The following is a 10,750-nucleotide window of genomic DNA, read 5'->3' on the forward strand; positions in this document are numbered from 1 at the left end:
AAGTAGGAGAGGCTATCTCATCAATGAATTCAGGGAAAGCTCCTGGTCCTGATGGTTATATTATAGAATTTTTTAAAACTTTTTCTTCTTTGCTTTCCCCTTGGTTATGTGAAATCTTTAATGATGCATTTACTAAGAAGAGATTACCTCAGTCTTTTTATGAAGCTACTATCTCTCTAATTCTTAAAAAAGATAAAGATCCTACTTTATGTGCATCTTATCGCCCTATATCGCTATTAAATGTAGACTCTAAGATTCTTACAAAAATTTTAGGTATTAGGTTAGAAAAAGTATTATCACAGATTATTTCAGAAGACCAAACTGGTTTTATTAGGAATCGGTATTCCTTTTTCAATATTAGACAATTGATTAATATAATTTATACTTCTTCACCCACAACCTCAGAATGTGTTAACTCATTGGATGCTGAAAAAGCTTTTGATAGAGTTGAATGGACATACTTATTTAATGCCTTGAAAAATTTTAATTTTAGTTCTAATTTTATATCATGGATTAAATTAATATATTATAAACCTGTTGCTTCTGTTCTTACAAATAATTATAGATCCTCTTTTTTTCAATTATCTCGTGGTACGAGACAAGGGTGTCCCTTAAGTCCTTTATTACTTAATATCGCATTAGAACCTTTAGCCATTGCTATTCGTGAATCTCCTAATATTTTAGGTATTACTTGTAATGAAAAGTTATACAAGTTATCACTTTATGCTGATGACTTGTTGTTATATATTTCTGATCCTGATAGGTCTATTCCCGCTATCCTATCTTTGTTGGTTCAATTTGGTAGTTTTTCTGGTTATAAATTAAATTTGGATAAGAGTGAAATATTTCCTTTAAATGAGCAAACTTTATTGAATGACAGGACACCATTTTAAGTTGTTACTGATAATTTTATTTATTTAGGTATAAAAATTACTAAGAAGTATAAAGATTTATTCAGATTGAATTTTTTACCCATGCTTCATCAAATTCAACAACTTACTACTAGATGGTCTCCTTTATCCTTATCATTAGTTGGTCGGATTAATGCTATTAAAATGATGATTTTACCGAAATTTTTATATTTATTTCAAGCCTTACCAACTTTTATTCCTAAATCTTTCTTCGATAACATTGATTCAAAAATTTCCTCATTTGTGTGGCAAAATAAAAATCCCAGGTTAAGTAAAAGACAGTTACAGAAATCTAAAAAAGATGGTGGTTTAGCTTTACCTAACTTTAGATTTTATTATTGGGCGAATAATATTCGAAACTTAATATATTAGAAACTAGATTTGGATTCACCATTGTGCCCACAGTGGGTAAATTTAGAATGTAATGTTGCACAAGGATATTCTTTATTCTCCATTCTTGGTTCTTCTCTTCCGGTTGATTTAGTTAAACTCAATAAACAGATATCCAATCCTATTGTCAAACACACAATACGAATTTGGTTTCAGTTTCGTAAGTTTCTTACTCTGAAAAACTTTGTTCTTGACAGCCCTATCTTACTTAACTTCTTTGTTAAACCTTCTTTAACAGATCAAGCTTTTAGCATATGGAAAAGGAAAGGTATAATATGTTTTCGTGATCTTTTTTTTGAAGGTAGTTTGATGTCTTTTGACCAACTTTCCAACAAATTTAATTTACTTAAATCTAATTTTTTTAGATATTTACAAATTAGAAATTTTTTATATAAAGTTTTACCATCCTTTCCCAATTCAACTTTGATAGACTTTTCAGACATGATTTTTACCCTGAATCCTTGTCAGAAAGGATTAGTGGCTTTTATTTATAATAGGATTATGAAGATACAACCAGAAATATCAGGTAGAATTAAACAAGAGTGGGAAAAAGAACTTCAATATAATATATCAACAGAAAAATGGGAAAAAATTTTACAAATGGTTAATACTTCTTCTATATGTGCTAAACATGCTTTAATACAATTTAAGGTCGTACATAGAGCTCATATGTCTAAAGATAAGCTTGCTCGATTCTATTCTCATATTAACCCTCAATGTGACAGATGTCATTCAGATGTGGCCTCATTGACCCATATGTCCCACTTTACATAACTATTGGAAGGACATATTTGCTACCATTTCCTCAATTTGGAATATTGATTTACAACCTCATTCTATTACTGCAATTTTTGGTATACCAAATGAGGATGGTAGTCGACTTTCCCCTTCAATTAGACGAATGATCGCCTTTGTAACATTAATGGCCAGAAGGTCTATATTACAAAAATGGAAAGAAGTAAACCCTCCTACCACGTTTCAGTGGTTCTCTCAAACTATCTCTTGTCTGAGTTTAGAAAAAGTTAGAAGTACTATTTTCGATTCATCAATTAAATTTGAAGAAACTTGGGGACCGTTCATTCGACACTTTTATATGAATTAATTTGGCCTCTTCCAGACCTTTTCTCTTTTTATTCTTGTTCTGGTATGGAGTTCCGGAGTTTTTGACACTATCATACTCATATAAACTGGTATTATTGCCCATGTTAGTTTAGGTTTATTTTTTTTAATGTACATTTCTTCGTGCATTTTTACTTTTTTTTTCTTTTGATGACTATTTTTATTCTTTTTCATGTTCAATCAAAATAGGTTTGATTGTTTATTATAAGTTTTTTCTTTGGTTGATATTTAATAAGATATTGTTATCCTATTATAAATTTAACTTTAAATCTAATGCATTTATAACCTATTTATATTATGTTATGTTTCTCTTTATATATATGAAATTCAATAAAAAGATTGAAAAAGAAAGAAAAAAGACTGAGTAAATTATTGAAAGTTTGCAAAGATAAGTACTGCCATTGGAATATTCCAGAGGAATTATGCTTTACATCTTGAAGAAAATTAAATTTGATTCAAGATTTAAAATACCAAGGATCTATCAGTTTCCAAAAAAAAAGCAGAAATTACGTTCAGCAGGCAATGGCAAAATTGAGTATTTCATTAACTTTAACAGTAAAATTCATTTGTTTTCATTACATTTAATAGACATTACAAACAGTAGATTTTTTTCCTGGAATTTATAAAAGCACAATTTACAGAGAACCTTTTTTTCCAAAATGAACATAAATAAAGTACCGGTAATAGGCACCCTTGAAAGACTAATCCCAGAGATTTGATCATCTCTGTAAAAAGAGAAACAACCACAGTCCAAGTAAACATAAACTTTTCCTCCAGCAAGTAAAATATTTTACAAGAAACACACCAGATGCAGAGCCAGCTACTCGCTGAACTGATGGAAAACTATGGCATCTTTCCATGATTATATTTTTGCATCGAAAGCTCAAGAATGGTGTTTTCAAGCCGGTTTAAACAAAGGTTAGAAATCTAAAAATCTAGATGCATATCCAATTACATCTTAAAAGACAAATATGGTCTACTAACCTGTCCTGCTTTATAACACCTTTTCACAAAAAGAAAATTCATGGCAAGATCCCAAAAATGTGAGCTAGTTCCCACATTTTGAGATTCATTCTCAATGAAGACTCATTAACAATTAAATTCATTAACAAATTAACTGTGCCAGCATTGCCGCCAGTCAATGATAGAGAAGGATGTTTAAAATTCCAAGTCCTCAAGCAAGACAAAAAATACATCAGAAACAAGGATCATGATGCTGAGATACCAGCAGCAATTACTGTTCCTTAAAGCCATGCAGAGTTACCATCATTGCTGCTTTTACTTATTTTCCCAAATGTACTAGAAAGATAAATGAAACAAGAAAAACATGATCTTTATGCTAATATCACCAGAATTGAGGCACTAATTATATTCAAAAGTTTTCACTTGGCAGGCAATGCCATTCATGTTATAATACCACATTTCTGAAACAGAAGGTCTGTTCCCAGCTCCATCACAAGAAGACATTACCAGAGGCCTCAAGGATGTTCTCAAAGCTCAAGTTCTAAGCAAATTTATTTTCAAAGTACATATACAATATATCACCATTTACAAACCTGAGATTCATTTTATTGCAGGCATTCACAGTAACTACAAAGAAAAACATCCATAAAAGACTACACACAACAGGACAAACAACCAGCGTACAAAAGACAACAATGTGCAAATACAAAAAGAAAATAATAATAAATAAGCAATAAATATTGAAAACATGAAATGAAAGTTGTGGGAAGGGTTCGGTGTTGGGGTGAATGAGTTATTCCCTCAGGTTCAAGAGCCTAATGGTTAAAGGGTAATAACTATTCTTGAACCGGGTGGTATAGGTTCAGCGGCTCCTGTACCTTCTTCCTGATGGCATTAGAAAGAAGAGAGCAGAGTCTGGGAGATGAAGGTGCTTGATGATGAATGCTACTTTCCTGCAACAGGTCTCCATGTAGACGTGGAGATGGCTTTACCCATGATGGACTGGGCCATATCTACTACTTTTTGTTTGGTTTATCATTTAAGGACATTGGTGTTTCCATACCAGGCAGTGATACAACCAGTCAACATAATACAAATAAACTCTTCTCGGTCTTCCAGCTAGGTACACATATCAATTATAACCAATGTTGCAATGACAAACTCTGCCATCTTCATCAAGGATGATGCCTGAGCATGTCTAGAACAGTGGTATTTCTACCCCGTAGTCTGTCCCTCCTGATTGGACGAGGACTAATCAATCAGGTTTCTGCTGTCCCACCTTGTTTACAATCAAATTCCAGTTCCTATTTAGAGCGAGACCTTCAGTTTTTGTTAAAATTCTTTTCCTCTAGTTTTATTTCAATGGCTTCCTTGACTAGGCGGTCCCAAAAGCCACTGATGCAGCACAGTAGTTTTGTGCCAAAGTTAATCTTATAGATATTGTGCCTGCAATGTTCTGCTACTGCCAATTTCTCTGGGTAACCCAAAATGATACACCTCCGATGCTCCTTGATGTGGGTTTCCACTGTGCTTCTAAACAAGAACTGGAATTCCACTGTAAACAAGATGGGAGAGTGGAAACCTGATTGGATGAAGACTAACGAATCAGGAGAGATGAACTCCGATGGGTATAAATACCACTGGACTAGACATGCCCAGGCATCATCCCTGATGAAGATGGCAGAGTATGTCATTGAACTGTTGGTTAAAATCGATACTTGTACCCTGCTGGAAGCCCAAGAAGAGTTTATTCGTCACAAACGCCAGAAAAGCACTAGATCCTTTTTCAGTCAATATACAGTCCACAATGTAAGTATAGAAGTCTGTCAAAGTTTTAGATGAGATGCTGAATCGATGCAAACTTCTAAGAAAGTAGAGGCACTGCCGTGCTTTCTTTGTAATGGCACTTACAGCTGAACCCAAGGCAGATCCTCTGAAATTATAACACCAAGGAATTTAAAGTTGCTGACCCTCTCTTCCTCTTATCCCCTGATGAGGACTGATTTATGGGCCTCTGGTTTCTTCTTCCTCTAGTCAACCTGACCCGTTGACTGCCTGACCTAATAAGTGTTTCCAATGTTTTCTGTTTTTCTTTCATTTCAGATTTCCAGCATCTGCAGTTTGTTGATTTTCAAGAACCAAGGCAAACTCCTGCTCCTTGGTCGTGCTGACATTGAGTGAGAAGTTGTTGTTGTGGCACCATTCAGCCAGACTGTCAATCTTCCACCTATGTGCTAATTCGTCACCACCTTTGATCAGCCAATGACAGTGGTGGTATCAGCAAATGTAATATGGAATGGTAGCCTTACAGTCATTCAGAACATTTGTCCTCAGAGATTTCCTGGAAAGTATGCAATGTCCACTCTGATTCCAGGGAATTGATGTTCCATAACCATGATTTGCATTGGGAGAATTTGGACACCCATTCTTGAAATTAGCAGCAGCTAACCACCAACCTGTTCCAGCAGACACTTGCTGCTCCAGAAGAATGAATAGTCCTACTTTATCCTCATCAGTCTTCTTAGAACCAAAGCAGAAGATAACAGAAGAATGGTGACTGTATAGCTAAGTGAGCCGTTCTGTGCATTTCTGGACAATCTGACTGAGAATATCAAATGCTCATTTGACTATCTAGTAATGGGTTATCACTCCATCATGCCTGACAGCAAGGCTATAAGCTTGTAATTTGCAGTGTAAATTTGTTTCCTCCAGTAAATAGACAAAATGTTTTATTTCTTACTTTCCAATGGGACATGATAATGTCACTGTAATAACTGAACCAGACGTCTGTATTTTTCCTCCAAGAAGGCACAGAACTGGAACATTTACATTAGCAAGGACAAACTTATTTTTGGAACCAAAAAGACTTTAACTTGGTTTTAATGCAAATGACTTGACATGCATTTCCGAGAAATTTGAACTTCAATGATTTGTTTGTTTTTTTGCGGAGGTCAATCCATTGAAACAAGAGCAGTATCCGTTGCTCCCCTTTCTTCATCTACCAATCACCAACTTAAAACCAGGAATTATTTTCCTTTTCCCCAATTCTGACAAGTAGCCTTCCACTTGAAGCATCAAGTTGTTTCTCTCTGCACTGTTACTGCCTGCCGTAATATGTGTTTCCAATGTTTTCTGTTTTTTATTTCAGATTTCCAGCATCTGCAGTTTGTTGATTTTCAAGAACCAAGACAAACTTCTGCCCCTTCCGAACTCAAAGACAGAAATGCTCAACACAGTTCTCCTCTGAAACCTCAGCTGAAAAATTAAATAATTCAGCAAAAAACAACATATCAACATCGGACATCCTGGTCTGCTTGGGTCAGTGCAATCCTAAAACTAAGTAACCTACCATTGAAGATTTTACAAAATGAAGGAATTTCAAACTATGGCTCTGCTATCAAAATGGCACCAAACATTTCTAGTGCTATCATAACAGTGAGGATATTTAAGTAAGAAAAAAAACTTTTCAAAAGATTATGATAAATGTTCACGTTAGTTAAGTGTACAAACAAATGTAACTCTTGCTTTGGCGAGTGGCTTAATATAGGGGATGATAGCCCCCCCCCCACTCGGCCCAGCCAAACTTAAAAAATCTCATTTGGGTGGATGCTGTCCGATGTGTCCCCTGTTTCTAATCAGTACCACGAAATAACAAACAGTACACAATATGTAATTAAACAATTGAGCTTTATAATTCTTAATTTGACTATATAGTTAGTAAAGAAAATTAAAAAAGAAAAACAGCCAATTGTCATAAAACAGTCTAATGCGCAATGTTGGAGCTCACTGATAGGCCGTTCGTCCACCACAGACTGTGGCTGATCTTCGGATCCTCACTCCAAGTCCACTCCATCCAGTGGTCTACCAACTCTCTCCATTCACATCTTCTCTCCTCATCTCTCCCTGGCAAAAAACTGCAAATTCTCAGCTCCCACTCACACAAGAGGGAACAACATCCCGCTTATGGGCTAGCACAGGCATGGGCAAACTACGGCCCCCAGGCCATATGCGGCCCGTTAAGCTTTTTAATCCGGCCCGCAGAACTTGATGAAATTATATTAATAAACCTTGTCAACGTTTTTTTCCCCGCAATTCTGGCGTTTTCCCAATAGATGACGCACACTATATACATTTGTGGCGACCCATTTCCTGGCACATCCGAACTGGCTCAAAATTAGCCAGCATTCCAGCTAAGGGAGATTGCCTGCGGGGATTTGCAAGCACAGAGCTTTGGAGCCTCTGCGCGGGGGGGGGGGGGGGGGCAGGTTGAGGGAGGCTTAAAAGTGAGGCTGGGGATTTCAAATAAAGTTTTTTTTTCTTCGACTGCAGTTACCGACTCCGTGTCGTAATTTTAGCGCTGCATGTAGCACACCGCTACACATTGACCTTTGTTGAGGTGCAGCATATTACTCCACATTTGCGCTTTACTCTTTGTTCGGCTCGACCTATTTGTGTGAACAGGCGTTCAGCGTCATGAACATCAACAAAGCCAGCCACAGATCCAAGTTAACTGACCAACACCTCAGATCCATCCTGAGAATCGCCACAACAAAACTAAATCCAGACTTTGATGCGCTGGCTAAAAAGGGAGACCAACAACACTGTTCCCACTGAAATTAAAAATAAGTTTCTTCGTTGTGTTATGTAAAAAATGCATTTGAAAATATTTTTTTCAATAAGCCTTACATGTTACATGTCATTTCTGTTAAGTGATGGACATGAGTAGTGCGCAGGTGCACGTACGTTCTCAAAATAAAAAATGCGCTCCAGATCAAATAACGGGCTCCGCATACTGTGTTCTGCCCTTGTGCTGGTCGTTGTTGAGTTTTGGCACAGGGGACAATTGAATAAGAAGGAGCAGGACAAGTAGACCTGCATCTCCTACCGTCAGGAGGAGAGTGATGATGATAATATCTTGAAGGATAACAGAATTTTCAGTGCTTTAAAATAATAACTGTTACTATTAAAAAAAGCTGTATTTTATTCATTTAATTTTCAGTGTTTTAAAAGTAATTTCAATAAATAGCTAAATACCATGGGACTTCAAAGACATATTTTTTTGTAATGCATTTGTTCATTTTCAATTGAAATTAAGGCACATGTTTTCTACATATCCCATGATATTTTATTTTCTCTTATGAGGTGTATTACCAAAACACTCCGTCCATCTGCTCCTGGTCCGCCCCCCCCCCCCACCCCCGTCAAATTTTAGAACCCTTTGTGGCCCTCAAGTCAAAAAGTTTGTCCACCCCTGGGCTAGCATGCCTAGTTATCTCTAGTCATAACTCAAACATTGCCGCTACACAGAAACCATTACCTCAGCAGTGGAACAGTACAGAGAAGCCATTATATTAGCAGTGAAACCTTACAGCGTGTTACACAAATAATTAATTATTAAATCAGCAAGATCTCACCCTTGCTTTCTAATTATCCCTCTTAGCTTCCAATCAGCTAGTAACTAGAATTGCACTGTGTCCAATTTAGTCTTGGTAACTAAAAACAAGGCCCACTGTAAATCTGCTTTAATAGACAGAAACAGGTTTTGCTGCAATGTCCTTCAACAGTTAAAAAGCCATGAAGGTTCATCATTAAGACTCAATTTAATAATGAAGAATTGAATGAAGTATCATCCAGCAAGTGGTATTCAGAGACCGCATGACAGAAAGGAGTCAATATTTCCACAATATTAAAGAACATCTTTTTCATTGTACATTATTGTACAGAGAAAATCCAAGTAGAAATCATCACTTTTACCATGGTATCCACTAAGCAGCATGCACCACATCAGACATTCTTCACGGAGAAAAAAATGAAGAACTCTTAATTCTGGATTAAAAACTTGCAAAATTTATGTATGTATTTCAGAACAGGAATGTCTAAAAACAGATCTTTAAAATTTTCAAATGTTGTAATCATCTACAGTAAATGGTAAAAACAATTTCCAATTTTAGAAGTTTGGCAAATAGCAACAATTTTAAATTGATGACATGGATAGAAATTGGCATTTTTTTCTCATCTGTCAAGTGTTACAGCTTAGAATGTCTTGCCCTGGGAAGCAACTGAAAAGATCACAGGATGTTTCAAAAGAACACAAGAAATAGGAGCAGGAGTATGCCATCTGGCCCATCAAGCCTGCTCCACCATTCAATAAGGTCATGGCTGATCTGGCCATGGACTCATCTCCACCTATCTGCCTTTTCCCTACAACCCTTACTTCCTCTACTCTGCAAAAATCTATCCAAACTTGTCTTCAACATATTTACTGAGGCACCCTTCATTGGGCAGAGAATTCCACAGATTCACCACGCTCTGGGAGAAGCAGCTCCTCCTCATCTTTGTCCTAAATCTACTCCCCAGAAAGGCAGAAATATTTCTGAAGCAGTAAAATAAGATGCTTAAAAATGTAAGATTAATATTAGTTTTGATTTCTTTTGCAGAACAAGTATAGGCTGAGGCAGGTGACCAGTACTGTTAATTTAATGAATGGTTCAAACTCATATTTGACCTGTATTACTAATAATAGGTAGCCAATACATATTTAATTAATACAGGAAATAAATATGATAATACAGTAGATACCAGTTAATTGGGGCACACTGGGCCCAGTACATTTTGGCCCAATTAAGCTGCTGCACCAATTAGCCAGGTTTCATGGAAATAGTTCAAAGTATAAAAAAGACAAACTACCATTTAACTGAGTAACGATTAATGTATTTAAATGAAATTAAATATATTAATCGTTACTCGGAACAAATTAGAACACCATCAATCCTTCTACAGTACTATAAAACTGTGCATTAGTTCCTAAAAGTTATCGTGGTGAAATGGTGGAATTTATCTCCTGTGCTCTTTTGATTGTAACTGAACAAAATCGGCACAGATGCCTAATGCATCCTCCAAATCATCATTTTCATTGTAACATTCAAGATGACTGTCGATACCTTCGCAAATTCTTAATTCACTGAAGTCCTAAATGGAGAATCGCGGTGAGCAAAACATTTCATAATAGTCTTACTGCTTATTTCTCGCCAACTATGTGACAAAATCACGGCTTTGTGAACATAAACACGCACAACTGACGCTTTTTAAAAACTGCTCGCTCTAAGCACAGTGTTGTGTCCAACAGCCACTCAAGTACACGCAACTGACGCTAGGTCGAATGTTTCACGTCTCTTGCCCCAATGAAGCGGCAGTGTCCCATATAAACGAAGGAATCCCTGCTATTTTCACGATTTAGTTTTGGTTTGTCACTCGGACTGTCCCGATTAACTACTGGCCCAATTAACAGGAATCCACTGCAACAATACACCGCTGCCTATTCAAATCGCTAGGCTAAATTATTTATCTGCGAGCAAAATCAGCAATGC

The sequence above is a fragment of the Hypanus sabinus genome, chromosome 10 (genome assembly GCF_030144855.1).
Source record: "Hypanus sabinus isolate sHypSab1 chromosome 10, sHypSab1.hap1, whole genome shotgun sequence".
Lineage (NCBI taxonomy): Eukaryota > Metazoa > Chordata > Chondrichthyes > Myliobatiformes > Dasyatidae > Hypanus > Hypanus sabinus.